This window comes from Microtus oregoni, unplaced genomic scaffold (assembly GCF_018167655.1).
Source record: "Microtus oregoni isolate MIOR12 unplaced genomic scaffold, Mior012 000071F_ref0000514, whole genome shotgun sequence".
NCBI lineage: Eukaryota > Metazoa > Chordata > Mammalia > Rodentia > Cricetidae > Microtus > Microtus oregoni.
Genome location: NW_024543978.1, coordinates 1,754,526 through 1,768,036, shown reverse-complemented (window position 1 = coordinate 1,768,036; position 13,511 = coordinate 1,754,526). Strand labels below are relative to the sequence as shown.

The window sequence follows — 13,511 nt, the reverse complement described above, 5'->3', positions numbered from 1 at the left end:
TGCTGCTGCCTCGCTAATGTAGCATAGGATGGGGCTCCAACCAGTGAGATGTGAGCAGAAAAGTTGGAAACCCACTTTCCACCAGCCATGGTATGGCGGGGCAGAGGGAAGCGCGGGTGCAGGGCCCGGCATTCCTCATCTCTGGGGCAGATCTTCCAGCAAAGGGTTCATCTGGTGGGGCAGCGTTGCCGTCTTCCCTTTTCACCCTCCTGTCTGTCTGAGAGATGTAAGGTGATGGGTAGCGCACCAGCCGCTGTTTGGGGCCATGGAGTGACACAGACTGAAAGCTAGCCCTGGTTGAGTGATGCAGCAAGTAGACAGGGCAGCTTGGGCTCCTGTCACGTGGGAGAAAAGCACACTTTTACTCTGTTGAAGCCTTTGTTATTCTGGGCTTCCTCCGAAATGGAGTGCTTGCTAACCAATCCTGAAGGGCAGGCAGCCAAGGCGGCTCAAATGTTTCCTTCAGCTAGGCAGGATGCCATTCCAGTGTCCTGTAAGAAAAACTCAGTCTTCATAAATGCTGGGTCTGCGTCGGGCTCTTTGCATGCAGACACCTCTGTACACTCTGGTGGGAAGGGCTCCGGTCAGCCTCATGGGGAAGGAAGAAACAGTCGGCTTTGAAGATTTTTCTCCCCAATGCTCCCATGACCTTGGGAAATACTAGTTACTGGCAAGTAAGGCCTCCAGACCTCAAGAAGGCAGACTCTGGGGGCCTCTTTGGTCATTTGTGTTGAGTTGTTGGGCACTCAGCTAATACAGTCCGTTCTAGGGAGCTCAGCCTACTACTGGGTACATAGCACTCAGAAATGGTACAGCAGCTGCCTTGGAGCTCAGAAGGGGGTCTCTGGGACCTCCCTCCCCATCTCCTCTGGTTCCACACTCCTTGACTTCTGCAAAGTCTGTCACTGGTCAGGTTGATAGGGTAGCTTCCCAGAAGACGCAGGAATGACGGGGTCAGCTGGGGGCAACTTGAACTTTGCTGCAGCGTAGAGAGAACTGTGAAGTGAAAGTTATTGGGGAACACCACTTTTCCTGCTTTATTTTGGCAGAGTTTAATGGGTGCAGCTTGTTCATGTCCCAAAGCCATAGGGGAGAAAAAGAATAAGAAAAAGCCCTTTGCTGCTGCTATTGATAACTTGTCTCTTCACGAGGCGGGTTCAACCTAAAAATACCCTCCCTCCCCGACAGGGAAGCCAGCGTCGTCACGTTGCAGAGGAGACTTGAAAGTTGCCTGGGAAGAATCAGCTAAGCCACGTGAGCTGGGCCAGGCCTCTGTGGCCAGGCTGCCCACTGGCAGCCTGCTTCGTGTCCCCACAGAAGATTCCATGGGCACGCCTGAGGAGAGCGTGGAAGTGTGCTCTGCCAGAGACCTGGGAATGCGGGGTGGAGATGGCCTCAGGTTGGCGTCAACAGCAGGGGCCAGGTGGGGCCACAGTACTAAGGCACCCAGTTCCTGGTTGCCACACCCTGGCCCAGCTGGTCTACAAACAGGCTGAGATGAGGAGATTGCACTCTGGCAAGGAGGTAGGAGGGAAGCGGGTAAAGGGCCGAGGGTGGCGGGCAGCCCGGCCCTGGGCAAGCTGCAGCTCTCTTCTAGAATGGGAAACATAAATCTCTCTCTCTTCTGCCTCCTTCAGGGCTGAAGATAGGGAACAGGAAGATGTAGTGCATGTTTCTATCCGGCTGTGACCACCCACAGCGCCAGCTGTGGTCAAGGGAGGTCTGTGTGGGGGTCATGAGAGCCACAGACAGATGGCCTGCCCACAGGCATGGGGTAGCCACCTCCCTTGTCAAGAAGACAAAGGGGTGAGCTAGAAATTCAGTCAGGGAGCCTCTGCCCTCCATCCTAAGACCTCGGAGTTGTCTTGGCCTCCAGGATCTATTCTGTCACATCCTACCTCCACTTGGGAGTGGAAGGTACCCTTCATTCATACCATGTGGGGGTGGGGTGGCACCCCTTATAGCATCCCCTATAGGGTGTGCTCTCATCCAGGTCCCAGGAACAGTTTAGGAAGGAACATGTCCCCAAACAGTCCCTTGAACCAGCACTTCTCAGACGCCAAGAGCATTCTCAAAGCCGCAGCTAGTTGGGGGCCTTGAGACATGGAACCTGATCTCGTGGCCTTCAGACATAGTCCCCTCAGGGAACTCTGGGCATTGTGTCCAGGGCACATCATGGACTGCTGGCCCATGAGACTTCTCTGGGCCTCAGCACCAGGAGACACGTAACTGGGTCGAGACTCAGTCTGACATCTGTAGAGTGGGAGAGATGACACATGTCTCCTTAGTCAGCTGCTGAGATGGGGGAGCCGGATAGGACATGTCCATCATGGGACACTTGGGGGTCATTTCAGCCATCTTCACTGTCATGGCAGGACACAGAGCCACCCCTGTCCCTTTCTATGCCCTATGAGTCCATGTCTAGAGAACGTTGCTAAAGAATTAGCCACTGTGTGAGAATGGCGAGGACACCTCCAACTTTGTCCCAAAGAGCCCCCTCACTGACTTAGGGGTGCTGACTCACCCCGTCCTGCACCTGAGGCTGCTGAAAGCAGCCCCCTGGCTCCCGCCTGTTAAAAGGGGTGGAGAGCCAGGTACACACCGGTTGTCTCAGCCCTTGACAGGTAAAGGCAAGGGGGTGAGGAATTCAAGGCTATCCCTTGGCTGCAGGAGCTTGAAGATGGGTGGTTTGAACGCCACCCCAGCCCCAGGGACCACCTGAGGTCAGCCTACCATGGCTTGGGTCCTGAAGACCCAGAGACCGTCCAGCCCAGATGGCAGGGCCCTGAAGCTTAAAGTAAGAAAGCAGGTGCTCACTGAGGCCTGTCCTTTGCACAGGGACTGGTCTTGGAGGTTTAGGTGAGGGTGTGGCTGGTGATGGGTTTGAGGGACTCTAAGCTGGACTTGGCCAGCCACCCCCCAAAAACTGCAGAACCTGGTCAGCCTGACTATCTCCGTGGCAACCAGCTAGCCGTCCTTGTCCTGGCTGGGGGGCCAGCTGCCGCACCCTTCCATCAGCCCTCAGCGGGCTGGAGTTGCTTTCTTCAGAGGTAACCATGGCAACGCCTTTGTTTCGGAGGCCTGGCCCGCCTTCCTCTGTCTCTCTCTTAGGAGCAGAGCGTGCAGGGGGCTCTTTTCCAGTCCCAGCACGTCGCCCCAGTGCCATTGACAAGGGGCCACCAGAAAGCCAAGCTGCCCCTGGGGTGGGAGCCAGAGAGGCAGACAGGGTCTGCTCTGCTACAGAGACCCACGCACTCGCTCGGTGTTTGCAGAGCGCAGGAGCATCTGCAGAGTGGACCACAGAGGAAGCCAGGGGTCTCCTCGTGGGCTGAAGGTCATATGTACGTCACGATCTGTGGTTCAGGGGGATTCAGAAACCCTTTGGCAAAAGCACAGACTGGCTTAGAAGAATCCCAGTTAGTCGAGCAACTGGAAAGCCTAGGAGAGACGTCAGGTGCAGCTGGCTCTGGGGGGACCTAGGGGTTTTGCTTCCTCCTTGGCTTCACGCTCTCAAGCCGGCAGACACCTACGGGAACCCCAGACTCCAGTATTCTCTCACCTCACTTGCTTCTCGGAAGGTTTGTAGAAGACAGGAGACCTCTAACTTACTTCCCTCTGGTCTGACATTGAGCTGAACCTCCTGGCTAGGACAGGGCCACACACGCCTGTCCCTATGTAATTCCTGTAACCGGGAAAGTCCTATGTGAGCCAGTAGCCATCTTGTTTCATGTCACCCCACCTGTCTCAAACCAGTCCACCGTTCAAATGATATGGAGCCTGGTGAGCCCTGGCTGCAGAGGAAACTGAGTGCTCATGGAGGTCAGTTAGCTTTCCTGAGGCCAAACAGCTGGCAAGGATGCCCGTTGCAGACGTGTGCCCAGAAATTGCTGGCCTTAACCAGAAGCCACTGCAAACCGCAGGGCGCCTAAGGGTGTTAAACAGGAGAGACCGGCCAGCGGGGCAGCTGCAGGGGTGAATTGGCCCCAGACTATGTAGAGCCACGTTTGGTGCGCAAAGGCCAAGGCGACATTGGTCGTTTGTCTGGACCTTAGCAACCGTCAGAAACACCTCTGGGGGTCCGTAGTGGAAGGGCGGGTCTAGCCCAGCGCCAGCCGGATGGTCCACGCCCAGCCACCTGACTCACTGTTTGTAAACTAGCCTCTCCCAAGGCCACGCCCCTTCCTTCTTCCTTCCCCTTCGTCCTAGCTTCAGTATCTGCAGAAATCCACCTTTTCCAAGCGCTGATTGGCTGAGCGCGCCGCCACTCCCCCGTGTGGGCCGGACTCCGAAGAGGCCGACGGAGAGGCCGTACGGAGAACGTGATCAGCATAGCCCCGCCCCCGACGCGACCTGCGGGCAGGGCGCCGATTGGACGGGCGGCGGATGACGAGCACGGCGCGGGGCGCGGCGAGCGGCGCGGCGGGCTGTGGGTCGGAGAGGTGCGGGCCGCACTTCCGCCCGGGTGTCAGTGGGTTGCGGCTTGGTTGCGGGCCGCGGGCGGGGTCGGCGGCGCTGCGGGTACCGCGTTCAGGTGAGTGGGCTGCGGCGGGGCGGGGCGGGCGAGGACGGGGCTCAGGGAGGCCCGCGGGCCGCCTAGGCCTCAGCCGGCTGCTCCCGGGCTGGAGAGTCGGGGCTCTAGGCCGCCGCCGCCGGCCGCCGGGAGTGTGGACGACCGCGCGCTGGACTGGGCCCCCGTGGGACTCGTGCGAGGTCCGCGGTCGCGCGCGAGGCACTCCGGCGTTCTCGGAGCGTCCCGTCCGCGCTGCGGTCGGTAAGCTGCGCATCCCGTCGGGGCGCGCGCGAAACTTGGTGCCCGCGGTGGCCTCACGTCGGAGGTCCTCTCTCTGTCTCTCTCCGCAGAGTCGGGCGAGCCTTCAGACTCCTGTGCCGGGGAGGCAGCCAGGGCCGTCAGCTCTGCGCAGAACCAGCCCCTCCGCGCCCCGTGGGCCCAGCAGGTAGGTGGAGGTGGCCGCGCTCAGTCCGCCTTGAGGGTCCCGGCTCCCCCGAGACGCTGCGCCCTCGGCCTGGGGCAGCTCAGTCTCCGGAGGAGGACAGGCTTTTGGGGTATCCCTTTTGGGTCGGCCTTGGCACGTCAGGTGGTTCTGTGGGGCTCCACACACACTTCCCGGAGGCCCGCGTTCGGGCTTGGCTCCACACCGTCGGAGATATTGGAGGGACAGCTCCTGAGTGGGGTCTCCCGTCCTGGGCAGCTCCTAGTTGTCCCCACAGAGAGTGCGCCCTTCCTAACTGCCACCTGCCCCCTCTCCCACCTTCGTTTCTGTTTGTGGCCTGTGACATCGCCTGTACCAGTAGGAGATATATATGATCAGTTGTGTGCAGTGGGCGCTGGCGAGCAACAGGTGTTCAAAGTGTTAGTTCACTGCCGTGAGTAAGGGGAGCAAGAGTGCTTGGGCGGACACCGGCTCTATTGTCTCCAGCACCTCCCATGGTGCCATGTAAAGGGTGGCAATGAGGAAACGGGTGGCTGCATGCCCTCCGTGGAACCTGCCTTCCTGTCTGCCCCAGGTACAGTCTATTAATAACAACTCTTATCTCAAGGGGCGATAATTTTGAGCAATTATTTGTTCTAGATCATTAGACGCATGATTCTTACAGCCGTCACTAGCATCCTTATTCCTGAGGAATGGAGAGGTCGAGTAGCTTGCAGCAGGTCACAGAGCAGTGGGTTACGTAGCAAAGGCGCCATAACTCTGGAGTTCCTTTTTCTCTTCTCTTTTGCCTTGCTAGAGATGAACATGGTGTAATGCCTGTCAGACAAGTGATCAGCCTCTGCGCTATTTCCTCAGCCGCAATTTCACATTATTAAAAAAAGCTTTATTTTTGGCATTATAATTATATCATTTCCGCCTTCTCTTTCATCTCTCCAAATCCCGTTTGTTCTCTTTCAGACTCATGACTTCTGTTTCTTTATTGTTTCATATGTGTGTATGTACATATGTACCCTTAAATACATAAAGCGACCAGCTCAGTGCATGTCATGTTATTTGTATGTATGCTTTCACGGCATTGGTATTGGGTACCAGTTGGTGTGCTCTTCACATGTTTCCGTTGTTACTTTTGAGGAGGCAGCTTACATAACTCAGGGTAGACTACGGTGCTCCCGAGAATGACCTTGAACTGGCATCCTTTCCACGCCCCTGTCCTGGGACTGCAGGCCTAGACCACAGCCCCTGGCAAGTTCATGTTCTTTTTGTTGTTTTGTTTTTGAGACAGGGTCTCCCTGTGTAACATTGGCTGGCCTCCAACTTGAATTGTAGATCTGCCTGCCTCTGTCTTTCAAGTGTTGGGATTAAAGGTGTGCCACTGTGCCTGACAATATAAACATGTTTTAAAAAGAATGTGAAGCAAGGAATGATGGTATGTACCTTTAATCTTACCATTCTGAGAGGCTGGCAAATATCTGAATTCAAGTTCTAGGCCTGCAAAGGACACATAGTAAGACCTTATCTCAAAACGTAACAAAAACTATTAGCATAAATTAAGTATATTTTATTAGCATACGTTAACTATGCATTTAATGAGTTTCATTATGACATTTTCATACATGTTACATAATATATTTTGATCAGATTCATCCTCCTTGTTCCCTTCTCATGCCTACCTCCCCAAGTTTTCCATTCTCTTTCCATTATATATTTTTTAAATTACGTTTTAAAAATTTATTCTATGTATGTGTGTATGTTTCATCGTGTACATGTTGAGGTCATTGGACAACTAGGTGGAGTTGGTTCAAGTCTTTGGGCTTGGCAGTGAGTGCCTTTACCCAGTGAGCTATGTATCTTGCCCATGAGTTCACTTTTTTTTTTTTTTTTTTTTTTTTGTGAGGGGTTTGTTGCTGTTGTTTGAGTGCTGGGATTAAAGGCATATGCCACTATGCATTGTTAAATTCACATCTTAAACAGAACTCCATCCTCACTTTCAACATACAACAAACATGTTTTGGGGAGGTTATTTTTGAGGCAGGGTCTCTCCACATTGCCCTGACTGTCCCAGAACTCATGGTGTTGTATTTGGACTTTGTTTTGACCACCAGCTCTTAAACAATGGCGAGGAGACTGACTTATTATGAAACCCTGGTCTTACCTTAGACTTGTTCCCAGCTAGCTCTTAAAACTTAAATTAACCTATTTATATTAATCTACGTTCTGTTATATGACTCGTTACCTCATACCGTATGTCTGACTTCCTGTGCATCTTGCTGGTGAATCTCCTGCCACTTAGATTCTTCCCCAAGTTCCTCTCTCTCCCTGGAAGGCCCACATATCTCTCCTGCCTAGATATTTGGCTATTCAGCTCTTTATTATACCAATCAGAAGGTGCCTTAGGCAGGTAAGATAAAACAGAGACATCTCTTTTGCACAGTGTGATCAAATAACCTGCAACACTCTGTAGACCAGGCAGACCTCAGACTCACAGAGATCCACCTGGCTCTGCCTCCCGAGTGCTGGGATTAAAGTTGTGCTCCATCTTGCTTAGCCTAACTTTCAATATTAAGGTTTTTATAATCCCACCATTTAAGAAGGCTGAATTAGGAAGACTGAGGGTTTAGGCAACTCGGGCTACAGAGTAAGTTCCCGTGTCAAAACAGAAAACAAACATCAGAAACCTCGTGGGACTTTCACTTAGGATTTTTTTGTTGTTGTTGTTGTTTTGTTTTTGTTTTTTTTGGATTTTTCGAGACAGGGTTTCTCAGTAGATTTTTGGTTCCTGTCCTGGAACTAGCCCTTGTAGACCAGGCTGGCCTAGAACTCAGATCCGCCTGCCTTTGCCTCCTGATCCTGAGTGCTGGGATTAAAGGCATGTGCCACCACTGCCCAGCTTTCTTTTCTCGTTTGTTTGTTTATTTAAGATTTAGTGTGTGTGTGTGTGTGTGTGTGTGTGTGTGTGTGTATGTATATTGTACATTTCAGCGGTACCAGTGGAGGACAGGAGAGGCTACCAGTGATTGCTGGAAACAGAACTCCCAGAGAGCAGCAAAAACCCTTAACCACTGTCTCTCTGGGCCCTGCTATTTCTTTTTTTGATTAGAACATTTTTGTTGCATTTTAATTCTCTGTGCTGCCTAAAATGAAGTTTACTGCATCTTGAAAATGATTTCTCTGATACTCCTCTGGAAAGCTTTGCCTGCTTCATCTTAGTTGTTCAGGTATGGGGACAGATGCCTCTGGGTTGAAGCTGTGTGACAGCCCTCACTGTAGTTGACCTGTGGAGGGGAGAGGGGAAGGCTTGAGGTAGGGGCCTGGGTCCTGGCTGTTCTCTAGCTAGGAGAAGTCACTGTTTCTTCTTACCTTCTGTGCTTTGCCTTAAAAAAGCGTAACTGAGAAGAATGTAGGTAAAATGTAGCCATATGTAGGTAGGTGAAGTAGGGCACTTTGGCTCCTCCCCCTGCAGGGTGAGAAAGACACATAGGAGTGACACTACACACGACATAAGTACAGTGTGGAGAGTCCAGAGAACCTTGGCCAGGCAGGTCCGTGCTCTGGTAGAATGCATTGCTGAGAAATGAAGGCCATCAAGCTATGTTCTACTTATAAAACCACTCCTGGACACTTGAGGGCATGGTTTTTTTGTTTTGTTTTGTTTTAAATAAGTTTCTACCTTGAGAAATGCTTTTTAAAAATATTTATTTATTTATTTGTTATATATACAATATTCTGTCTGTGTGTATGTCTGCAGGCCAGAAGAGGGCACCAGACCTCATTACAGATGGTTGTGAGCCACCATGTGGTTGCCGGGAATTGAACTCAGGACCTTTGGAAGAGCAGGCAATGCTCTTAACCACTGAGCCATCTCTCCAGCCCCTGGGCATGTTTACTGTGACTTTCTGTGGGCACTGTGGGTGTAAGGCAATGTCTCCTGGTCATCACCTGCTTCCATTTGGATGTTGACATCTGATGTTCTGCTTAGCACTAGTTGGCCAGTTCAGGGTTTAGTCCCAAACTTCGTATAACATTCAGTTTGTTTGAAACAGGTCAGTATTTGAACATAATTGTTAAATGCTTCAGTCATGGGGCCAATGAGATGGCTGAGGGGATAAAAGCATTTGCCAGGGAGCCTGAGGACCTGAGTTCATTTCCTGGGGCCTTGATAAATGTGGGACGGCAAAACTGACTCCACAGAGTTGTCTGTGGGCCTTTCCTGTGCACCGTTTTGTGTGTGTTACCCTAGAATAAACAGATACATTTTAAAAATACTTCAGGGCTGGAGAGATGGTTTAGTGGTTAAGAGTGCTGATTGCACCTGCGTGGAGACTCACAACTGCCTGTAACTTACATGTGTGGAGCACAGACAAAACACCAATAAACATAAATAAAATTTGAAAAATACCTTAATCACCTTTAATCCTAGTACTCGGGAGGCAGAGTCATGCAGATCTCTGTGAGGTTGAGGCAAACCTGGTCTACAGAGCGAGTTCCAAGACAGCTGAGTCTACATAAAGAAACTCTGTCTTGGGACTGGAGAGATGATGGCTCAGCGGTTAAGAGCATTCATTGCCTGCTCTTCCAAAGGTCCTGAGTTCAATTCCCAGCAACCACATGGTGGCTCACAACTATCTGTAATGAGGTCTGGTGCCCTCTTCTGGCCTTCAGGCCTACACGCAGGAAGAATATTGTATACATAATAAATAAATAAGTTTTTTTTTTTTTTTAAAAAGAAACTCTGTCTTGGGGGTAAAAACAAAAACAACCAAGCCAAACAAAGCAAACTTCAATCATAAGAGTTAATAGTCCAAGCTCTAGTTTGATAATGGTTTTGGTGTCCAGGTTTAGTCCTGAATTTGTGTCTGTGTTGTCTAAGTTCTGACTTGTTACAATGTTTGCTAGCATATCTCTGCTGCTGATGCTATGGCCCCTTCAGACTACTGGTTGAGTCCTAGCCATGACCTCCTTGCTTATAGACATGGTCATGTGGCTCACAGAATGTGCCCTGAACTTTGTTGACACTTCATTCTTTCCAAAATAAGGAAAGAAAGTGGGGCCGCTTGGCAGAGCCTCCAAGCACCGTGTCTTTTAGTTGGCGCAGTGGTGGTGGTGAACCTGGGAGGACTGATTTCAGGAAGTGGCTGTGTGTACTGCTGCTGACTGCTTGTGTGTGTCTTTTTCTTTGCTTATTTTCTCCTGCCCCCACCCCCCCAGCTCACCCTTAAGAACACCTGGTTTATTTTGAGAAACACTCTCTGAGCTTTTGGCCTGTGCAGAGTAGGGATGGGTGAGAGTGTGGGATGTTTACCTGTTGGGGCTGACAATGCCTGACCCTGGTTTGGGCATTGGAGTAGTCTGGACCTGTGCTAAAGTATAGCAGGTAGGTAGCGTCCCAAGGGCTCTTGGCTGGTTGGTGTCTATGGGCAGGTTTCTCAGAAGGGCTAGACTGCTGGTTTAGAAAGATGCCTGGTGAGCACCTGCATTGGTGAATGCTGGCGTTCTTGCGGTGGGGACAGATATTCATGGAGAGCAAGATATTTATTTGCCGGGAAGCTGTGCTGGGTCTGCTCTGGAATCTGTAGATGCAGCTGTAGAAGGGGAGCCACAGTGGCACACCTAGCAGATGAATAAGCTGGCTAGAGGCTGGTGTAGAAAGGAACAGCTGCAACCCTGCATCAGGAAATGACAGTGCTTTAAAAACAGGGTAAGCATGTAATCCAGTGTCGGGGACACCCCAGAGAGGGTAAAGGAACGCCATAGTGATGAAAGTAGGTGTCATTAGTGAGGCCACCCCAGAAACTGTCAAAGGACTTTGGCCAGATCTGGTGTGTACCTCACTTCTACATATGCTCAGTCCCATTGCTGGTCTCTCCCAGTGATGTGTAACAAAGCCCACACTCTAGATTTAATAGTTACATTCGATCAGGAGGTTTTAGGCCAGAAGGGTAGAGGGACGTGGTCCTGGTTCATCATCAGCAAACCTGGGGCACTTGTGAGAGAGAGCATCGATTCTGGTTCAGTCCCAAACCTGTGAACTCTGGATTCCCAGAATTCCATAGGTTGCATCTTCGTCAAACCCCTTTTTGGGATCAGGGACCTTTGATCACCTAATCAATAGCTGAGTCACCTTTCTGCAGACAACATAGACACTGAATTTAACAACTTTTTTTTCCTTTTTTTTTCTTTTTCTTTCTTTTTAAATTCTTTTGTCTTTTGGAGGAGGATCAGGATTTGTGATTCTCTGACTTTGGTCTTATTGCTGCTTACCCCTCCCCCAGTGCTCAGGAAGAATCTTGGGAGTGACCTGGGTAGATTTGGTTTTATCGTGACAAATTTCTAAGCACAGTAAAACCAGTTTGGTTAGTGAGGTTGAGCAAGATGATGAGGAAGGGCCTGGAGAGGAAGAGGAAGCTGGCCAGAGAGGACGTCAGAGTCGTCTGGGAGCAGACTGAGTGCAGTGAGGACCTCTTGGCTCAGGGTGATCAGGGCCATCCGTTTGGTTCTGCAGCAGCCACCTTCTCTGGCTCTTTCAAAGCTGTGTTTTCATCAGCAGATGATCAGCAAGGTGGCGGTGGTGCGTGTTGGGGGGAGCAGCAGCCACATGTAGCAGAGGCTTGACCACTTGTCTGAGTCTGCTGTCTCAGTGGCAGACAAAGCTGTGGGGAGACCCACCTACAACTTTCCGCCCACTCTCGAGCAGCTTTTGAACAGTTCTTTCCTGTCGTAGGATGATGATGACTAAAACAAACATTTTTGTACGAAAGCATTGAAGTCATCTTGTATGTGCTTGAAATACGTTGTGCTGGATTATAAGATAATGTTCTTGAAGTGTGTGGTATGTTTTTGGTGCTTTCTTTGATATCAAGTGTGATCTAGTGAAGGAAGGAATCCATCATGAATAATGGGCTTCAGGCTCCCCTTAGAGGTGACAGCCTTCCCGTCCCCTCTCTGTCCTGTGTCCCCCCCCCCCCCCCCCCCCCGCCCCCCGTGGCTGCTCAGCACCTTTTTGGCCTGTAGTTGAGGGCCACCCTGCTGATGTGGAGAATGGAAACAGCAGGCGATTAATGCTGTTGCTTTCTTTGCCTTTCTCAGGACCTAGACACTTCCCATTTCCTATGTGAATTCCCAATAAACTCAAGAGTCCTCTGTGGCTGCAAAATTTGCCCAGCAGGTGTACACTAACGGGTGTTGCTCTTGCTGCTTGCTGGGTGGAGACTGGAGGCTGAAGTCAGCTGTCACTCACCCAGCTCTAAGAATGGTTAGGTTTACTGTGGGATGGATTGTGTAGCGCCTGGCAGGAAACCACACATCTTGCGAGCCTGCAGAAAGCTGACGCTAGGACATGCAGGGAAGGAGAAGCCCATTTGTCTTGCCTATAGTGGCACTTCTTGTACAGCTGGGGTTAACTGTGTTTGACTAAAGGATAAGGAGCCAGTGGTCAGTGAAGGTCACTTCTGCTTCCTTCCTCAAGATTGCCTGTGCTTAAAGCTAAGGTCATGTACTCTCATCATGATGACTGCAGGCAAGGCTAAAGCCAGCCAGCCATTCTTGCTGCTCTCCCCAAAGGAGTAGGGATTGTTTTTGTGATTCTCAATTTTTCCAAAATTTGTAAAAAGAAAAAAAGAAAAGAAATAACCACTACACTTCTACCGTGAAGAGCTCTTCAGACCTGCTCTTTCATTAGTGTTGGCAGAGTATTGTCCAGTGACGATGTGACCTGAGAACCACAAGGTGGTCTGGAGAGAAGATGAGACGGGCATGGACGGTCTCATCCTCTGTCTCCTTCTGCTCGCTCTTAGGAAACTGGCTGTGGTATTGATCTGAGGTAGGCTGTGCTGCTGTTCTCCCAGCATAGGCCTAGATTTATGGGGCTAAAAGTCTCCAGCTTTGTTTCCTCCTTGTCAGTGGTTTATCCCGTGAGGCCCTTGTGCCACGCTGCCTTACCAGGCTGTTTGGAGTACTTGGTGTATGGAATCATGTTGACCACTCCCTCCTTCATCGTACCTCTGAATTCTCTGTGGCATGGTGGCTTGCTGGGTGTTGTAAGAGGATACCCAGGGACAGGTGAAACAGCGATACTGAAGAGAAGGTGACCAAGAAGACAACATAACCAAGAAGCATTGTGCACCTAAAGTAGCCTTGCTGCAGGGGAAAGGGGGTCCCTCACTAGGCTGTGCAGAGGCTTCTGGTGTAACTATGTGTTCAGATTGTGGAGCCAATTTTGTCTCTGTGACCTAGCTTTCTCATCCTCCACCTCAGTCCAGGAAGTTGCCTTGAATTCCTGCAGAGCAATTTTGGCCATCGCAGAAATGTGTTCTCTTCACAGTGCTCCTGAGTGACTCTTCTTTCATGTCGTGCATCTGGGGTCCCACAGGCCCACCTGGGGGATACAGCCAGATAGTTCGTGCTGGGTCACTGACTCCATGTTGAGGAAGGCTTGACTTTGAGGATGTGGTGGTGTCCTGACTTGGCCTCATGAGTTCTGTTATGTTTTGCCCATTGCCCGAGTTTATCCGTCAGCTTTGACAGGAAATGCTGTGGCTGTGGGGGTCTTGGGATGAGAGGTGT

General features: G+C 51.0%; 1 protein-coding gene across 1 annotated transcript in view; it reads left to right on the top strand.

Moving 5' to 3' along the window:
- The first annotated feature begins 1,369 nt into the window (after positions 1–1,369).
- Osbpl2 (oxysterol binding protein like 2) overlaps positions 1,370–13,511 on the top strand; it is a 48,138-nt gene continuing 35,996 nt past the window's right edge. Inside the window, exons 1-3 of the mRNA XM_041641796.1 lie at positions 1,370–1,524; positions 4,207–4,531; positions 4,861–4,955. The gene's annotated coding sequence lies outside the window, so the exon portion shown is untranslated. The remainder of the gene's footprint in view (positions 1,525–4,206; positions 4,532–4,860; positions 4,956–13,511) is intronic.